Raw genomic sequence first — 20,055 nt, 5'->3', positions numbered from 1 at the left:
ACGATCCCTGGGCTTGAGGCCAAGGACAAGTCTTGCAGTCCTGTTCTGGATAAGTTGCAGAGGGTGGATAGTGAAGGCAGGAAGATTTAGATAGAGGCTGTTACAGTAGTCCAGCTTGGAGAGGACCAGGGCTCTGGAGACAGTGAGCTTCTGGGGGAAGGATATGAAAGGAAGAATACCTCTAAGGAGGTGCAGCTGGTAGTGTGACCTCTTAGAGGCGTCAGAGATGTGAGGGGAGAAGGAGAGTGCAGAGTCAAAGATGACCCTGGGGTTTTTTGCCTTGCAGGTGGGAGAGGGAGGAGGACCAAGAGAGGCCGGCCAGAGAGCTGCATGGAAGGAGGGAGTGGGTGTGCCGATGAGTAGAATCTCAGTCTTACTGGCATTAAGGCAGAGGTCGATGGCGGGACACCAATCCTGGATGGCAGACAGACAGTCAGAGATGAGGGATGGCAGACAGACAGTCAGAGATGAGGGAAGGAGAGGAGAAGGAGGAGGCCGAGGGTAGCCTGGAAATGGGTATCATCCCCATAGCACTGAAAATTGAGACAGAGTACGGCGATGCGGTGGGCAAGGAGTGCCAGGTATTGGTTGAACAGCCAGGGAGAGAGGTTAGATCCCTGGGGGACACCACAGGTAGAGAAAAATATGTCAGAGAGGAAGGACCCAAGTTGGACCTGGGAGGGTCGGTCGGAGAGGAAAGAAGTCAGCCACGCCAGAGCCTGACCAGTGATACCCAGGTTATCACTGAGACGGTTGAGCAGGATGGCATGATTGACAGTGTCAAAGGCAGAAGAGAGATCAAGCAGGATAAGAACTCAAGGGGTGTTAGAGTCGAGGTTGGAGAGCAGGTCTTCACTGATGTTCAGGAGAGCAGTTTCCGTGCTTCTGGCAGCTCTGAAGCCAGACTGATTGTCATGAAGACAACCAACGGATTCAGTGTGGAGATTGAGTTGGGAGATGGCCAGTTTCTCCAGGAGCTTGCCCAGGAAGGGAATTATGGAGATTGGGCGATAGTTAGCCGGGCAGGAGGGGTTGGCAGAGGGTTTCTTAAGAAGAGGGTGCACAAGGGGGCGCTCCAGGGGGTAAGGGAAGACTCCAGTGGCAAAGGAGTGATTGCAGAAATCCGCCAGGGCAGGAGCCAGGGAGTCGATGTGATCCTTGATAGTTTTGGAGGAACAGGGGTGAACCTGTTTCGACGAGACATTCATAGATCGGACTTGTCTAGAAACCTCATTTGGAGAGAAAAGGGGAAAGGTGGAGATGGAGGTAGGAGCAGTGGCTGCAGAAGGGCCAGAGGAAGAGCAGGGAATAGAGGGAGGGGGATGAGAGGAGGAGAGTGAGGACAGAATGTCCTGAGTTTTAGAAATGAAGTGGGAGGCTAGTGCCATTCAGAGGGCCTGGGAAGGGACAGGAGAGGTAGAGACTGCGGCAGGATTGGCCAGTTCCTTGCAGATTTTAAAGAGTTCAGCCGAGATGTTACATGCCGCAGAAACACGGGTTTGGATATGAGCTCTCTTCTTGGTGAGGACGGAGAGCCGGTATTGCCTTTGCAGCAGGTGGCAGGCCAGTTTGTCAGAGGATGAACTTGAAGCACGCCATTTCCTCTGTGGCCCAGCACTGCTCCAGTGGGGGTACGTCCGGGTCTCCTCCTCCGCTTCACCCTTGTTTGCAGGTCCGATCCTTCCTCCCAGCAACATGCTGCTGGATTAGCTTGTCCCGGTACTCCTCTGCCCTCTCCAGCGTCCAGCCTTCCCTGGGCAGCGTGTCTTCTTGTCGTGTGCTTGCCTTCTTCCAGTAGCCGGCTCGCCCCTTGCAGCTCTGCTGGGCTTCCCTGTCCTGGAATTCCTCTAACCACTATGGCCTCGCCCGGCCCGTAGTTCCTCTCCTGATGTCCGCTGCTCCCTCTCTGGCCCAGTAGGCCCTGATCAGAACTGCTAGGCTCCTCTGTCCGGGTGTGCTCACCATGACTCCCGCCTCACCTGGGCCGGGTCTCTACACCTCCCGTTGTGGGATGCCGCCAGCCACCACGGACCTTCCATCTGCTGCACTGCGGCCTCGGACACTAGTACACACCTCCGGGTGGCTCGGCAGGGACTGGGAGGAATCTAACTTTTTTAACTAACTAATCTAACTTTTCTCCCTGTTGACGGCCTGTGGTGGAGCACCGTTACTACGTGGCCATCTTGGTCCGCGCCCCCTCGTGGTCTCCAGTGTGTCTTTCTAATGTGGCTTTCTCAATGCACTCTAAAAACTTGCACTTTAAGTTCCAGAAAGCATCATGGCATTTCAGTGTGACTTTCTCAATGCCACACGCCATTCATTTTTACCTCATGTATTCCCCTTCGATGCCATGGGTCACCAGGTCTTTGCTCAGTCTCCTCTCCCGAGTAAATGCTGAGGCCAGGGACTGGGGGCGAGCCCCTGGTCTCAGCTTTCATCCATGAGCCTTCTACCTTCCCTCGTTTCTGTCCTCCACCAGTTCCTTGCCACCCTCCCTCTTCTCCTTGTCCAGATGTTAGGGCCCCCCTCTAGTGCCTCACACTTTTCCTTTACTCCCAGCTCTGGTCTTCTCCCTGCGTCACCATTATCTGCGCTGCTCTGAAAGGTGTTCTTATCTCATCTTGAAATGTTGCTTAGGGACTCCCGGGAAGGCATTTCCCTACTCTATAGCACCTCAGCTCTTCTCCTTCGCCTCAGAGATGGAGTGTTTCCTGTTTCCTGCCTAGAATACATCAGCGACAATGCCTCTCTTGCAATTCCATGGGTGTTTACTGCTGGCCGCGGTGCCATGGCCTGGGCCTCCTGGTTACAGCAGTCAGGAAAGAGTGTGTGTACAAACACTACCATGAAGAAACAGCAAATATTACACATATCATATTTGTCAATGTGTTATGCGTGTTTTACACAGTGCCACTTTGCGGTAATTTTGGATGGTGGAAGAGCAGACTGCTTACGGCGACCCCTGAAAAGGTCATCATATTGGAATTTGTGCACCTCTGATGACCTTGGCTTGCCTCATGTTCTATAATACACTGGTAAATATGTCTTCAGTTTATCGTCCCACGAATGAAAGGACCCCTCTCGCCACGTTTAGTAAATGCTAAACAAACTGACAAAAATGGCCTTTTGTATTTCAGAGTAACTTAATCAATGTCGTTTACTCCCATCTTTCCTCCAAAATGCTATCTCTGCTTTAATTTGTTTATGTTTGGGAGGTTGAATTGGATGGCGCTGAAAGAATTGGGAAAGTTGATCTGATTTTGGACATTGAAACTAATAGTCTGCCACCTGTGGATCATCTTTCCGTGGTCTGTGCTACAAACCAGAGTTTCCTGAGTCTTCAGTATGTGGTAAAGCAGATAAAGATTCTTCTGAATGACTAGTACTTGCCACCACTTCTGGGTGGGAGGGGGGGTGGCCGGTGATGATGTCTCAATTCTTTCAGACAGACTGGTTTCTGCCACGTCGTCCTTGGGGACATCTTCAATTGTGTGTGACAGCAGGCTAGTACCACAACCACCTGCCACTTTGTTATGGAGAATCTTCATTTCACACCATTTTCTGTCTTTGAGGTCTTTTTTGTTTTTTCTCTGTGAAGTGAAACAATGTGAGCCTTTTGTGTGTTTTGCCTTTGACAGGCTTCAGCCCTGAAGCCCGCCCCTGGATCCAGTGTGTCTGGAAGGACAGGATGTGAGGGAGGGTCCTGAAACTCCCCTGTTCTTTGACTCTAGGAGTGCCTGAACGAAACCAGTCTTGATTGGCTGAGTGGCTGTCCTGAAAGGACAGTCACCCTACTGTATGATTGACAGCCTAGGCTGTGCATGAATGGGAAAACTTGCTTAAAAGGTGAGGGTTTTGGACTAGAGGTTGTTAGGGAGAATTCTCAGAAATGTGCTAATTCCTCTACCTTAGAGACCCCCAGCAACTTTGCTGAATTTTGAGGACTTGATTTGTATTTACCTGGAGAGAGCGAGACCCTTTTTCCCACTCTCTCATGTATTTTAATGTGATTTTGCGCACTGAGTTTCTTTTGCTTGTGGAGTCTGACAAACTCCATAGGCATCGGACCTCATTACGAGCATCGCGCTCTGGGAAGTACAGTACCAGTAAGTATGCCGGTACCATACTTCCCGGACCGCTATACTACGGGCTCAGCTCGCGAGAACCGCTTCACCCGCCAGGTTTTTCCTGGCGGGTGTAATGGCACCTGCGAGCAGAGCACGTCGGATGCACCGGCACATGCAGAGTTGTGCCGGTGCATCCGTCGTCCCCATCCCCATTCAGCCCTATGGGGCAGAATGGGGATGAGGAGGCCCTTGATTCCGGCACCCGAAAATGGGCAACTACCGGATCCTCCTAACTCGGCATGACCCGGTGCTTGCCCATTCACTGGTGCTGGAAAAAATGTAACTCCGGCGGCAGTTGTGCTGTTTTTAACGGCACAGCTACCGCCAGAGTTGTAATGAGGGCCATCATCTTTTACATTGTGTCACACAGCATCTTCAGTGCAGTGACACAGGGAAGTCTTTCAGATTTCCCCATGGATAAACTACTGTTTCCCAGAGCAGTAAAGTGAAATTGACTTTACTAACATTTGTAACTTTCTAGGCCCAGTACACACTGGGCCTCATTACGAGTTTGGAGGTAGCCTGCCTGTGATACAGGCAGGCTACCTCCAAACTTGCGAAAACATCCGGCACCTGCGAATGGGCAATTACTGGGTCATGCCAAGTTTGGCGGACCCGGTAATTGCCCATTTGCGGGTGCCGGTAATAAGGGACTCCCCATCCCCATTCGGCCAGGATAGCTAAAACATCCAAATTCTTCCCCTCGTTGTCCGGTGGAACGGAGGCTAAAGATGACAGATTGGACGATTTCTTCCATGCAGCCGCTGAGACCACCGTGTCCGGTGATGGCTGTGACCGCAGACACTTCGGGGCAGTCTCCAGCACTCAGTATTTCTTCTCCAGCCGGGGCTGAGGCGGGGTTCTTCAGCAGCGCCAGACCCTCATCCCAGACGTTGTCCAGGCGGGCACCTCTAGAATGGTCTTCCTTTTTGCCTCCCGGCATTGATAAAGGAAGCCCTCCTTCTTCGTCTCATCTGGCATGAGCTGGAAGAGTTCCAATGCACTGGCGACCATGGAGTGGAAGGAGCCCACTTCGCTCGGGTGAGAAGCCCTTGTAGGAGGAGAGATGCTGTTGTTGTCGTCGGTGTCCGTCGTTGCCATGTCCGTTCCTGGGGGGCACTGGCGGCTGGAGTGGAGGCGTAGGGTGCCTCTTCCTTTTCTTCAGAGTTGTGGCCCCAATGTGAACAGGGTCATCGCTGGTGGTGCCGGTGTAGGTATCATTGGCATACTCGTTTGTATCTCTGACACCAGTGTGTGGAGGGTCAAGAGAATGTCCTGCAACAGATCTGTGGGAGGTGCCTGGGGAGTAGGGTAGCTGGGCCCAGCGCCTATGTCGTCACCCCCGCCGTCAACGTCAGCCTCTCAAGGGTGGACTACATCCTCAACGTTCCAGTTGTCATCCCCAACGTCTTCCAGGATGGTATGGATGGAACCCTTGTCCTCCTTGTCGGAAGAAGAAATATCTGGGTCCTGGAGCTCTTCTACCCCCCCCTTTTTCGGGTCCTGAGGTGTCGATCTCGGGCTAAGGGACGGCATCCTCTTTCAGGGGTCTTTTCCACTGGCTTGGGCGAAGCCTCCCCCCTGGGAGGAACGGCTATCCTGGCCGCCGTAGGGCTACCCAGGGCCAGGTCAGCCCCTTATGCCTTCAATAGGGCGGCCGCCACCAGCTCAGTAGATGAGGACAATGTAGCTTGTATCGGGAGGATAGCATAGGGGCAACATGCTCTCCTTGGAAGCAAGACAACACGGAGCAATACAGGTTTTATTCCTGTGTCTGCACTTTGACACCTCTGGTTATTAAGCGCATTATAAATAACCTATCATATCATATCATTACCTGGGCTTTTACTGGCAAGTTGGGCATCTTGTCCTGCTGTCGGGCCTTCTCCGTTTTCTCCCGCAGCTTCCCCGGGGTAGCTGACTTGGCTTTGAGCCACACCACCAGTCTGGTGTGCCGATCCTTCATAGTGTGCTTGGTAAAGTCACAACAGATCTCGCAATCTTCCTCCTTGTGCGTCGGGTGAAGACAAAGGCACTGGGAATGCTTGTCCTCCATGAAAACATTTCGCAATCCGCAGCTGGTGCAGAGCTTGAAGAGGGAAGGCCCGTCCTCCTTCTCCACCGACATGGTCCAGCATGCGGTGTAGGCCCGATGGCCTTCTGGAAACTTCGAAGAAGAAACACTTGATGATTCTGCCCTTGAGGGGTGATTGAAAGATGCCGTCAAACGGAACCCCATTAGTCAGATGAAGAAATGATAGAGCAGGCAGACTCGATCAAACACAAATACCTTTTCCTAGCAAAGAAACAAGAATAATGCAAAAAGCTGTAAGAGCAAAACACGAGGACTCCCAACACTTGGATGTGCGGTAAAAATCTGAAGATGGCTGCCAGAGGAGGGGTTTAGGGAGAGGGCAATCATTGGCTAGGGGCAGTATCACCCATAGCTCAGTGATTGGTTTATAGGAGAAAGACAGTTTATAAATTAAAGTGAAACTGTTTTTTCTTTTACTGGGACTTCCCAGCCTGACGACTGGGAATATTCATGAGCATGTGAATCCATGCCAGACCCCATGCTGGAAAATATAAGGATGAACAGCAAAAAAAACATGGCAACGTAGGTCTAAATGAAGATGGGGGACAGAGGACAGCTTTCTGCTGGTAAGAAGTAGCCTTGTGTCCTTTTGGTTGGCAGAGGCTTTGAAGCCTGTGTTCGTTGCGTGCTTAGAGAGAGCAGTGGCACTGTCTTGCTCTGCATTTCTCTTGCATACTTTCCTGAAACCAAGACAGAGAGTAGGTCCTTCAGATGAGTAACTACGTGCTACTTGGCATTGAAGTTTTTCCCCTCCAGGCACAAGGATGCATTATAGGTTCAGCTTTTCTGCATGGGAATACCATTTAAGTATCTCCTCAAGTCATGCTATGGTGCTGGACATGGAGGGCATCACAGGAGTTGGAGGTGCAGAGGCGGGTGCCAGCAGCCAGGAGGCATGAGGTGAGTCAACCGCCCCCGCACATGTGCATGCATCAATGACATTTATTTATTTATTTGGATTTATGAAGCGCCATCGGCCCGGGGGCATCGTGGCGCCGTTACATGGATACTTGCTTGTGATAGAATTTATATTTACATTTAAAATGTACATTACATTACATTTATCAGCATACAATCAAAGCGTAGGGTGTTGGCCCTGTCCAGGGATACTTTTACATAGGTGCTTTAGTATACAATTTACAGTATAGCATGGATGCTAAGTTGGTGCAGGGGGTACAGATTGCATTTACAGTGGTATGTGGATTACAACATTCTCCTAGAACCAGAGTGGTAGAGACAGGTCTAGTGGTAGTGTGAAACATCCTTATGTCATTATTGAAAGAGTTGTGTTTTGAGAGCCTTCCGGAAGGAGGAGATTGAGGGTTCTTTTCTGAGAGCGGGTGGTAGTGCGTTCCAGTTCTTAGGGGGTAGTACTGCGAAGCTGAACCCACCAGCTTTTAGTCTTTTGCAGGTTGGGACAGAGAGTTGGTTGCAGTGTTGGGTCCGTTTGGGTCTGGAAGAGCTGTCTCTGTGGATGGCTTCTGACAGGTATGGTGGGGCTGTTTGGGATAGGCATGCGTGCATATTGGAGAGTGATTTGAAAAGGATGCGCTCCCTTGCAGGGAGCCAGTGAGCGTTTTGTCTTGCTTGGGTTATGTGTTCCCTTTTAGGGATGCTGAGGGATGCCCTTAGTGCGTTGTTTTGTGTCGTTTGAAGTTTTTCTTAAGTTTTTGGAGGATGTGCCTAGGAACAGGATCTTGCAGTAGTCAAGCTTAGCTCCTACTGTGGCTCTTGCAATGGCTAGGCAGTTTTGGGGGAGAGGTAAGGCTTGACAGCATTAATGATCTTGGTAGATAGGGCCGCAGAGGATGCAATCGCATTTACTTGGCGGGACATGAAGAGTGAGGCATCTAGGTAGACTCCTAGGGTTTTTGCCGCAGCTGCAGTGGTAATGGTTGTGTTGTCTATATTGAAGGAACCGTATTTGCTGTCCAGTTTGTTAAGGACTTGTTTGGGACCTACTAGGAGTATTTCTGTCTTATCTCCATTGAGACAGAGGCCATTTGCTGCCATCCAGGCCTGGATGATAGCGTACATCTTGTTGAGGGTGGCTGCATCCTGTTCATAGGAGCCAGTGAGAGGGAGGAGGACCTGAGTGGCATCAGCATAGTTGGTGTAGGCTATGTTGTGATCATCAAGGTCGTTGAAGAGGGGGAGGGTGAAGATGTTGTAGCGGGTGGGTGATGTGCATGATCCCTGTGGAACTCCGCAATGGATGGGAGTGGGGGATGCGCAATACTGATCGGAGAAGACTCTCACGAGCCTACCTTCAAGGAAGGATGTGACCCAGGCGGTGGCTTGTTGGGAGAATTGTGCTGCGTTTTTGAGGTGTTTGCATAGGAGCTCGTGATCCACAAGGTCGAAGGCAGCGGAGAGGTCAAGGAACAGGAGCAGGGCAGGTTTTCCCTGGTCCATGGTTTGCTGAAGCTGCATTTTTAGATCTAATAGGGCTGTCTCGGTCCCATGACGTGGCCGGGAACCAGATTGCCTTTTGCCAAGGATGTTGTTGTTTTCAAGGTGTTGTTGTATCTGTAGATATGCTGCTTTATCTCATATTTTTAGCAGGAAAGGTACGGTCGTTATCGGTCTGTAGTTGTTAGGTTGGTCTGGGTCAAGTGAGGTTTTTTTTTAGGCATGGACATACCCAGGATTCCTTGAGGGAGGGCGGAACGACCCCTGATGATAGTGAGGCATTGATGAAAGCTGTTAGGAATGGGGCTAGAGGTTCAGTGCATTCTTTGAGTAGGGACGCCGGGCAGGTGTCTCTCTTGCATGAGAAGGGTTTGATACCTTTCATGAGCGCTATGACTTCTGATTCGGTCACCTCTCGGAAGGAGAATGGTTGGTATTCTTTTGTGTGATTGTTTTTGTGATTTTTGGCTTTGGGGAGAGAGTTAGTTCTGGGGAGTCCTTTGCAGTGGGCTTTAATTTTTTCTTGGAGGTTGTTTAACATGGCATTTTGCATGGAGTTGTACAATGCTTCATCTTTGACTGTTTCTTGGGTGATGGTTGGCAGCGATGCCAGCTCCTTGTAGATTGCAAATAGTTCCTTGGATTCAGATTTAGCGTTGTCTGTTCTGGAGTTAAATGATGAGGATTTGGCTGTCGGGAATTCTTTTTTGTACTGGGGGTGAGAGTTTTGTAGGCCTCTAGAGAGGGGGGGCGAGTTCCACATAGAGAGGGCCTCTTTTTTTTGGCTCTGAGGACAAATAGCTCTTGAGAGAACCACGAGTTAGCATGTTTTTTTGTTTTTAGCTTTTTTTGGCAGAAGGGGTGAAATAGAGTCTATGGCTGTATTTATAGTATTTTTGTATAGGTCTGCTAGTTCCACTGGGTCAGAGGAGAAGGGTGGTTTAAATGCCTGTGCTGCTTCTAGGAGGGGATGAGCCTTTCCTTTGTGAGTTGCCTGTAGGATCTTGCCAGTGCTGGCGGACATGGTTTTGTAGGTTGGGGTTTGGTTCCAGTGGGGATGTAGAGTGTATGAGGTGGTGGTCAGTCCAGGGGCATATGGTGTTGGAGCTGATGTCGATGGAGCCGGTGTGGTCAGCTATCCAGTCAAGGGTGCGACCTTTGTTGTGTGTTGGATCGGTAACTCTTTGGATGAAGACCATGTCGAGGAGTGATTTGTTCAAGGCTTTGCTTTATCTTTGAGGTCATACTAGGTTAAAATCTCCTAGGATGATGGTTCGAGGTTTTTTTTTTTCAAGTTATCTCCAACTAGATGAAGGAGGTTGGATTGGAATTCGAGTAGAGGGCCAGGGGGGCGGTAGATAATGTGAAGAGTGATGGTATCATTGGGAGACAGAGCAAGTTTGACTGTTAGTGAGTCAGTGTGGTCATCTATCATAGAGCTGATTAGTCTAACAGTGATGGTGTCTTTAGTGATGAGTGCTACTCCACCACCTTTGCTAGAGGTTGTGTCTCTGTTGCATAAAGAGTAACCCGGGGGAAGAGCAAGGTTGATGGAGGGGCCTGAGGTGGCATGGAGGCAGGTTTCAGTGAGTACGAGGATGTCAAGGTCGAGGTTAGGGATTAAGTCGCGGATTTAAGTGGCATGGACTGGGAGGGAGCTTGTGTTGATCATGGCGCAGTTAAGTTGTGTGCAAGTGGGACAGCCTAGCAAAAGATGCCCCAGTTGACAGAATCAGGAGCCAAGCATGGCAACAGGGTGCAGTGAGTGGGTACCACATCCACCACCTACCACAATAGCCATGCAAGTCTGAGAAGTGGGGAGGGGAGCGAAGGTACCCATCAAAGTGTCATGCAGTACAAACCCATGCTGGCATCATAGCAGTGCCATGTAGCAAGCCAAACCCCCTCCCCCCAATTTGAGTGGCACCTGTGGAGGGGACCTGCGTGAATGTGGACCAGAAGCATGCATGCCAGACAACAGCTGCCCAGCACGGACCCCCTTGCCATTCCCACACAAAGGCCAACAGCCAACTGCCCATGTGACAAACACCCATATCCGCATCCGTCCCTATCACTGTGAACACCCCTGACCAACCATGCCCATCAGCCCAATTGTCTGGGGGTCCTACACAGCACCATGTAATTAATGTCTTGCATGCCAAAACACGTGAGGGAATGAAACCTGACGACATCTCCTATGTTCCATACATGCACTCAAGCAATGCCAGAGGCGTTCGAGGATGATGAGTTGGTAGGCCCATCTGGGAGTGGGACGTCTCAGCACTCAGGAACAGCCAATACTATCACCACCAACACCACCCCGCAAAGAGGCAGACAGGCCACGCAAAGGCGCATGTCCTGCCATGACACAATGAATCACAGCAGCTCCAGGCCCACCTCCCAACCACAGCCCACCAGGAGCACAGTAATGCCAGCTGCACCCACTCCTGCAGCTATGGGCTCTGCCACAGGAGCCACGTAACCTAGCGGAATGACCGTGGAAACACAGTGAGCAGCATCCTGGTTACAACACATGCAAAGTGCCACTAACCCCTGGCTGCAGTCTCTGGCGGCCGCCTCCCACTACACCTGAGAGCTCACCCTGCCGGCAACAGCATTGACAGGCCCCATAAGAGCCCACCATGCCAGCCACAGTGTGGTCAGACACCTGAGAGCCAACCACACAATTGGCAAATGCATACACCCAAGCCAGATACTGACACACCATCATATGGCTCCCCTGGCAACAGCCCACACCGATAGCGCACCCCCTCTCCAGCGCAGCCTTCACTCAGCATGTTGCTGCAGAGGTTGGAGGACATGGAGCAGAGACAGAGGGAGATGGAGGCCATTGAGCATACCCACTCAGGACACCTGAAGGCCATACGCAACAGTATCCATGGGAACACATGCAGGATTGCACGGGACAACGCAAGGAACCGGATAGTGGCAACTGCTAGTACAGCCACACTGACAGCATTTGGCCAGAGGGTCAGGGAGATGACATAAGGCGTATCCGCACTTGCAGAGGCCATTCGCCAAAGCAATGTGTTGGTGCGCCAACATCTCCCACGGCCTAGCTCCATCCCTTCAAGTTCCACTGCCCCATCATGGGACTCGAAGCAGAGCACACCGAGGTGTCAGTCTCTGCGCCACCTTTGCTCCAGATTACCAGGTGCTGGAAGAGGGGGTGGGTGGGTAGAGGCCAAGGACATGGTCAATGACGTGACACCAAATGCCCCGAGTGGCCATGCCATGGCGTTGGTGGTGGGGGGGGTAGAGTGATTGAGTGCTGGGGAGTTGGTGGTGAGAGGTGGAATAATTCAATAAAACTTATCAACTTGATAAATGCGAGAACATTCCTGATTGTGTTCATGTGCAATGTATTCACAGTGTTGGAAGTGGCTTGAGTCAGGGTAGTGCTCTAGAAGAAATTGTCTATTAATGCCTGCCATGCAAGTCTGCCATCCCTCATGTCATCGCTTTGAGTGGCTGGTCTGGCTCATGCCTCCTGCCTCATGCAGTTCATCTGAATCTTCCTCTGGGTGTGGCATGTCCGCGTCTGGGGTAGTGGCACATTCATCCTCACGCAAATGTTATGCAGCATTGTGCACACTAGCACAGTTTTTCCAACCTTGTCCGGGGCTTACATTAGGGCTCTGCCAGTACGATCTAGGCACCAGAATCGTGCCTTGAGGAGTCTGAAGGTGTGATCAATGCACACACGGTCCGACTGTGGGTATGGTTGTAGGTGGTCTCGTATGGTGTACGTGAGCCATGAACAGGAGGCATCAGCCACATCAGCTGGGGACAACCGCAGTCACCTGAATGAGGTTATGCACAGACAATAGTCACAATGTCATACTTGGGGGAAGCCTCACACAGTATTGGAGCAATGGTCAATGAGTGCATGCATGTGTTCATGCCATGTGTATGTGTGATGTCTGTGCAGCCTTTGTCAATGGTGTCATGCATTCCTTTTCCTGCACATGCACCCTGTGTCGTGGCGGTTGTTCAGTGGTGTGTCCCTGGTGGTTGTGTGCTGCTCTCATGCATGGGACATGCTGGGTTGGATAGCCTGCTATTGGGTGCTATAGTGTGGTTCTGGTACATGTGGTCATGTGTGTTGTAATTGCTGCAATATGTGTACGTCAGCTTGTGTGCCCAGGTGTGTCCTATGTGTGCATGCACCCTTTGCTCTCCCGTTGTTGGTGTGGGTGCTTGTCGAGTGCTGCTAATGCATTCACTTGCCATGCCATTCTTTGCATCAGTGTTAACCCCCCCAATTTTTTGTCAGGGGCTTTACTGTGCATATGTGGAGCCGATTGTACTCACCAGTATCCACGTCCGTTGTCCTCTGTGCCTCTCCATGTATCCCAGCAGTGTGCTGTAGTGTAGGACCATGGAACCAGCTTGACCAGTGGGGGCACAGCTGTGCGGTTGTTAATACTGCTCCCAATGTCCTCCTGGATTGAGGCCAGCAGTTTGGTGAAGGTCTCCCTGTTCATGCGATACAGGGTGAACAACTGGGTGTCAGTGAGGGCCCAGAGTAATGGATTAACCCTGGGGATGGGTGCTCGCCTAGCTTGATAAGTTCTCCTCCTCCTATCCCCCCTGCGCTAAATGTGACCTAGCCTGGTTGTCCAGCATCTCAAGATTCAGACGCAGCACCAAGCAGCTGGCTGTTCCAGCTTGCAGCAAATAATGGCAGCATGGTGTTGGAAACAGTGTTTGAGGTAGGGTTGTGCCTTATGTAGACCTCTGGAGTGCATTGGATGCACCTGTGGTTTCATTTCTGGCACCTGTGTTCATTTACCTCCAGCTGGAGGCTGGAAATAAATCTCAGCTGTTTTCGGTGCTAATATCGCAATACATGGACTTGACTGGCTGTAATTGTGCTTTGTGTTTTCAAGGCTATTAGCGCTGGTAGCAATAGCACCAGTACGTTTTGTGACTGGAGGAATTATCTCTGACTTGTGATCCGGCGGAGCGCTATTGCCTGTGCTAATTCCATTACCGCTGCATTTAAGGGCTACTGCCCAACTCGTGATGAGGCCCATTATTATTTACTGTGGAAGTCTGGGTTGTGTGCCAGGCTAATCAGTAGTTTTGGAACAGCCAGGTACACTATGGCTAGGGTAGCTTCTGGGCTGCAACGCAATGGTCTGGGATGTGTTCCAATAGTTCAGTAGTTCTTTTTGTTTTGGGTAATAGTATCCAATGTTCTGATAACAATAATTAAGTCCTGAAAGACTACAATGGACTACCAGGCTTCTGGGCTAGGCCAGATATGAGGGATTGTTGACTGATGTCAGGATTGAGCAGCAAAAGAGGGCCGGGTTCTCCGTAACACTGACCCCTAGCCAACATTAAAAAAAAACAGGAAGGGGAGGCACAGTACACGCCTTACTCACAAAGGAAGTGGCCCTATTGTGCATGTATTTATCCATATCACACCTGGAGGCAAAGGGGCTCTGTGTGCTTGGTTTGTCTTGGAAGGCTGCGATCTGTGCACAGAGATCAAACTACCTCTTCCAGAATGTCCAGCCATGCCATCATCTTGGGAAACAAAGTCTATAAAATGCCATGCCACTCTGCAATCCGTGCTCGACGTTAACAGTTCAAGGGGGTAATGCTTACCTGTTAGCAACCCGTCCAGGTGACGTGTTTTCTTCCTACGTCATTGCCTCCTTGTTTCTTCCTGGATGTTTTTCATTTGTTGGGCTACCATCTGGCTTCAGGATGAAACCCTGCCCTCTGCACAGTTTCCAGACCTGAAAGAAGAAAAGTAACAGCTAAGTGTTACGGAGCAGCATGTGCATGCAAGTTGAATCCATTGTAATATCTGAAAGACCTGTTGCATGCAGTAGTATGTCGGGCACTTGGGCAGTACCTTCTTATCTGTAAAACTACACTGGAGACCTGCTAACTGCCAAAAGTGCATTTGACCTTTGCGCTAATACTTTGTCCGTTAAAAAATGCTTGGTGTGAAGTAACAGTGTGCTTATGGAAGGGTGCCGATATAGCAAAGCTAATGAAGAGTGGCACTAACATTGCGGCGGGCCCGCTTGTACGCAACCAGAGAACTTTTCATCAATAACCTATCCAACCACGCTTTGAGCCCCTTGCAAAAACACCAGGTAAAGATCAGTGATGGAAGTGGAAAGAAACCAGGGAAAGGAGGGAACACAAGGGTTGGAGCCTAGGTTACACGCTCATTGCTTTTACCTCTCTCTATCCTCGATGCAGGCAGTGCAATTCGGAACCAGGGATTACAAACTACATGATGGGTTGATTCCGCCACAAGAAGGTTCAGCACATAGAAACCCATTTCTTTTGGGGGACCTGGGTGGAGGGGCTGTTTCATTTCAGTGCTGCTATCCAGTCCCGCTTTGGAGTCTGTGTGCTATCATCACTTGTGCCTCTGCGTTCCCTAGGAAATCCATGCCAACCCCGCAGGACCTCAGGTAAGGTGTTACAACTGACGGGCATGGAGAAAAAAAGAGCATCAGGCTTTTAGACATATAAAACCTTTCGGCTTTTATAGATAAAAAATCTTCAGGCTTTTGATAAACAACTGTGCTAAAGCTATAAAAAGCCAGTTTCTAGAGAAGGCAGGGAGTGCTGTTTGTGAATCCTGAAGGAATGGCATCTGACTGGAGAGCAGAGCTGGAGGATGAGCATCGAGCTGGGACAACTTCCTCCATTATGGCCATAGGGGAGGGGTTAATGTTCACACCTTTATTCTGCTTGGATGTTGAAGCTTTTGGAATTGAATGTTTGGGCTCTAGAGACTCAACACTTTTCTTTTTGCAAGAACTACTATGTTTGACTGAGCTGCACAGGGAAGTAATCCTACCTATGGTAATCAGCTCACTACCCATGGAACGATTTTATTCAGATTTGGCTTATGTTTGCATCATGGTCAATTCCAATTGACACTACATTTTTTAAGGCACAGTTACCTTTTATGATGCATTTTGCGAAGCGACCATGATGTTTGGATAGGCGGTTTACCCAACTGGATTTGATATTTTGGAATGTTTGTATTGTACAAACCACACGCCTTTGAAAGAATGGCAGACAGACAACGTAGAATAAAACCAATCCAAATGACCAATATAATCACTGCACCTCTTTGCATGGAAAAACAAGGTTTATTATATGCAAAAGGGTCTCAGACAGTTCCATAGAACAAACCTGACACAGAGCTTGTCTTATCTCAAGACGTTACACCTTATATAGCGAAAAAAACGCAAATTAACAATACTATGCTTAATAATGAGTACAACCTAATCCCACCACCCTCATTGGCTACCATCTATAGAACATGCTAATCGCCCACCCTGTAGTCCCATGACCGATTGGCCACATCTACGCTACCCCCATTTCCATATACACCTGGTCCCCTACATAGTCACTGCCAAACCCAAATGTGTGAGGGGTGCGTCCTTATCGATAAACTCGTAAATTTGGGACAATTACGTGATGTTCATCCTCCTGTTCCAGGCACGATCAAAGAAACTTTGCGAGGCCAACCCTGCTTTTGATGACAGTAGGCTTCCTCATTAACCCAGATGCCATGGCACATGCGAGCTGTGCCCCCCAATCTGTACAAAATGTATTGGCATCAACTCTGCTACTCCTGTCCCGAATCACAAGATGTCTAGACACAGCTCCCTGCCCTTATCTCCTCACAACCCCAGGTGCTCATGGATGATATGACAAGGGCACCGTTCTCAAGCCTGAATTTGTTTGCTTAAGTTGTGCATCTAGGTGTAATTGATATGGGGTGTCCGTCCCAGGGTGAGGGCAGTAGTGTTCTAAATCATTGGCTGGCTCCTTGGCATTACACAGCCACGTGCACTAGTCTCATGAATTTGTCTTTCAAAGGGCACATCCCTAACTGCTCTTTTACCAACTAATATTATGTTCTCATCACATCCTGGCCCTGCAGTTGGATACAATTAGTGCTTATCTGCGTACAATGAATGCCTCTGACCTCGGCTTCTCTCCTGGGGGAATGGAAAAAGGGCTTTGTTTTTGGAGCTGGACTTACCGAGCAGCAGATCCACACTAAGTCCTGAATTCTCATCTGTTCATCGTGTGCTAGGCCTTAACATCCACAATGGCGTTACTCCTGTCACTTTTACCACACTGACCTTGTTTCTACCATACTACCCTACTGACTCCATCTTCCACCTACGTCTGCTTCTTCCCCCATATTGCACATCAATACATACTAATAATACAACAACTAAACACCGGCCTATAAAGGTGCCCTATCTATAACCTCTGCAACTGGAACATTAACACACGTGTTGCTCTTTCTGTGTTGCTATATGTGGGCATCTGAATGTATCGGACCGAACTAAGACAATGTATACTCTGTCCATGGCACACCCTTCACTCTGCTCCCACAAGGTGGATCACTGATATATTTTTCTCAACCAGAACCTTTTTGCCTGCCTGGGATTCTGTACGTGCATTCAACACCATCCCAACACCTTCAACAAGGACCCAGGCTCCAGGCATCGAGCCTCCAGCTCCTTTCTGCCTACTATCAGTGGACTGTATTGAGTATTAGAGATAGCTTTACCCATTTTCAATATCACTCTGTGTTAGGCAGAATCATATGCAGTGCCCTTTGGGAACACCACACACAATTAAGACTACAAGTGACAGTACAAATTCACCTTTGGTACAAGCCTGTACTACACAGTAAAGTGGTAGCGATGGCTGAGCAGTCAGACTTATCCCAAGAGTAAAGTGAGCAGTACCAGTAGTTACACAAAGGACAGCAATTACTATGGTTCAAACAAACACTGACTTGAGGTACTTTTAGAGCAGAAGAATGCTGTAGCGGAGGCAAACGTTCCTGACAGATCCTGCAGGCTCACGGTTCCTGAAGCGACTGTCGGACTGACACGAAGGAGGAAGACTGGAGGGTCCTACACTGCCCAGGGAAGAAACCAGCAGCGGAGCAAAGCGACAAATAAAATGTGCGCTCCTTAAAACCCAAGCAGGGTCTGGTCCTCCGGGCTAGCCGGTTAACTGTAGCTGTGCACAGCAAATTCAACCAGAAGAGGGAGACCTGGCTTGGATTTTGGTGAACTGGTTGGTCCCACCAGCTCAAGGGGAGAAGATTCCTTGCAGATCTTCCCTGTCGTCTAAGTTTGGAGATTCTGACCCACAGCAGGGCTTCACCGGGAGGTTCAGTTGTGGTAGTGGTCCTCTTCTTTCAGCTTCTCTTCGGTTCTCTCGATCCAGTGGCGACTCTGCCTTCCAAGCCCCAGAGACCTGCTTTTTATGAAATTTTCCCCCATTCACACAGCCTGGCTGTCAATCACACAGCAGGGTGGCTGTCTTGGCGGGACAGTCACCTCAGCCAATCATACAGAGTGCAACATGGGTCTGCAAGGAGACCCTATGCAGGGAGTCTCAAACCCCTCCCTCACATCCTGTCCCCCTCAGACATTCAGGCGCCTAAGGAGGGCTTCTGTGCAGAAGCCCGCCAAAGGACGGTGAACAAAGGAACCAAACCTGGTTTGGCGCACAGAGTAAAACACGAGAAAGACCTTTACAAAAGGAAATGGTGAATAAACCCAGCCAGAACTGAAATAAAATTAAAGGGGTCCAGCGGGTTGATGTTCGAGGCTACTAACTTAGCCTAAAACAGTACCAAGGCTATTCAAATAGACTGCAGTAGGAAAAATAGGGTAGATACCACTGCCACCAGCCAAATCTTAAAGAAAGGGAAACAAAATAATGTTCCATGTGAGACAGACAAAATGGGATAACTATTAACCCTTTCCAGTACTCTATGTAAGATAGTTTGTACTGGGTCTGTGAATTTAAAAAGACTAAATCAAGTCAATGGCAACTTTACATGTTCTGGGAGACAGTAGTCAGTCCCAGAAAACGGAGTTTGAGTTCGGAAGTCTACAAAAGACAACCATGTGTCACTGCACTAAAGCTGCTGTGTGACACACAGTAAACAGATGATGCCTATGGAGTAGGTGAGGCTCCACCGTCCATGAACACATACAAATGTACAACACATAGCCAAAAACACATGTAAGAGTGGGGAAAAAGGCTCACACTCTTAGCAGGTGAAACAAATAAATCCTAGAAATCCAGCAAAGCTGCTGAGGGACTCAGTAGGTAAGGGAAATTAGCCATTCTGGAGAATTCTCCCTAACACTCTGGGAAAGAGGAGAGATATTGAGAATCTTGTTCAGTTTATGAGGCCGTTAGGTGGGAATTGAGGGTAGTCAATTACTTTTATGGAGCTTTTATGTTTTTGAGATGGCTGACCCATCTTGAGTAGACCTACAGGGTAGACAAAGATAGCTGTAATTCCATTCATAACCTTTTGCATATGGAGTGTTTCATGTGTAGTTACAATAAATGTGGCAATGTGTTTTTATTAATTATTTTTCCTAATAAAAATAATTTCACTTTACAGGACAGTGTATCGAGTATTCATTATCGAGAATCAAGTCAGAAGCATTGATGAATAATTATTAAGTGTGGGGCATCTATATAAAGTACTGTATATTTTCTTAATGTATATGGTGCAGGTTTTGATAAGGAATGGATTTGAACAGTAGACTCTCAATAAATTACATGGCTTTTGTAAATCAGTCCTGTGTAGATGGGGAGGGTGGCTAACCAACTATTGCAGGGGTTTGTCGTCTACTCTCTCAGGTCTATGGTTTTCTCTACCTCTATTCCTGCCACAGCCCCTGGGAAGGGGGTGGCGGCTGGGGAGGTTCAAGCACACTCCCCTTGGGGTGGCCAAAAGGCTCTGTGAGGTAGAGGTGATAAGAATTGCGTCAGAAAGCCATCCCAGAAGTCGCATGAAGTGACCGCCTGGGCCCATGTTTTCTAGTAAAGGTGAGCTCCTTTATCGTGTGCAGCCAAATCCAAAGGTCGATGGTAAGGATTGTCATCCAGTGCCGATCCATCGCATGTTTCAGAAATAAGTGATGGAACCCGCGCATGTGCAAATGTGACCACTAGATATCAGGGTAGAGCAACAACACAAGACCATGTCCTCCCAATTTCACAGGTCCCAAGCCTTCCTCAACAAATGAAAATGCCTCAATGCTGAAATAAGCTGCCCCCTTTTGTCATAGGTGTGATTCACGCTCTCGCCGTAACCACAGAAGTTACATGGAGACAACCCTCCCCCCTTGGTTGGTCAGAGATGCCAAAGATACACAGGCCACATCGATTCAACCAATGGTGGGGAAGAGGGTTAGAAAGAAGTTGTGGATAGCCACAGGGAAATAGGAAAACTGGAAATAGGTTTAGGGAAAGTACATTGGATAGGTATGGGAGACTGTAGGGAAAGCACCACCTGCACACAAACCTAACTAGCTATCCCTAGACCATCTCTACAAGAATGTCACCTGA

At 49.3% G+C, this 20,055-nt stretch overlaps 1 protein-coding gene and 1 pseudogene across 1 annotated transcript in view; one reads left to right on the top strand and one right to left on the bottom strand.

The window, feature by feature from the left end:
- LOC138498090 (zinc finger protein 850-like) overlaps positions 1-20,055 on the top strand; it is a 376,054-nt pseudogene that overhangs the window by 177,573 nt on the left and 178,426 nt on the right.
- Positions 1-20,055, bottom strand: part of LOC138498088 (zinc finger protein 420-like) — a 51,187-nt gene that overhangs the window by 11,686 nt on the left and 19,446 nt on the right. The window contains exon 2 of the mRNA XM_069621936.1: positions 14,275-14,408. The gene's annotated coding sequence lies outside the window, so the exon portion shown is untranslated. The remainder of the gene's footprint in view (positions 1-14,274; positions 14,409-20,055) is intronic.

Source organism: Ambystoma mexicanum, chromosome 5q (assembly GCF_040938575.1).
Source record: "Ambystoma mexicanum isolate Mex_15411 chromosome 5q, UKY_AmexF1_1, whole genome shotgun sequence".
Taxonomy (NCBI): Eukaryota; Metazoa; Chordata; class Amphibia; order Caudata; family Ambystomatidae; genus Ambystoma; species Ambystoma mexicanum.
Note: the sequence above shows the minus strand (reverse complement) of the source record. Positions and strands in the feature narration are given on the sequence as shown.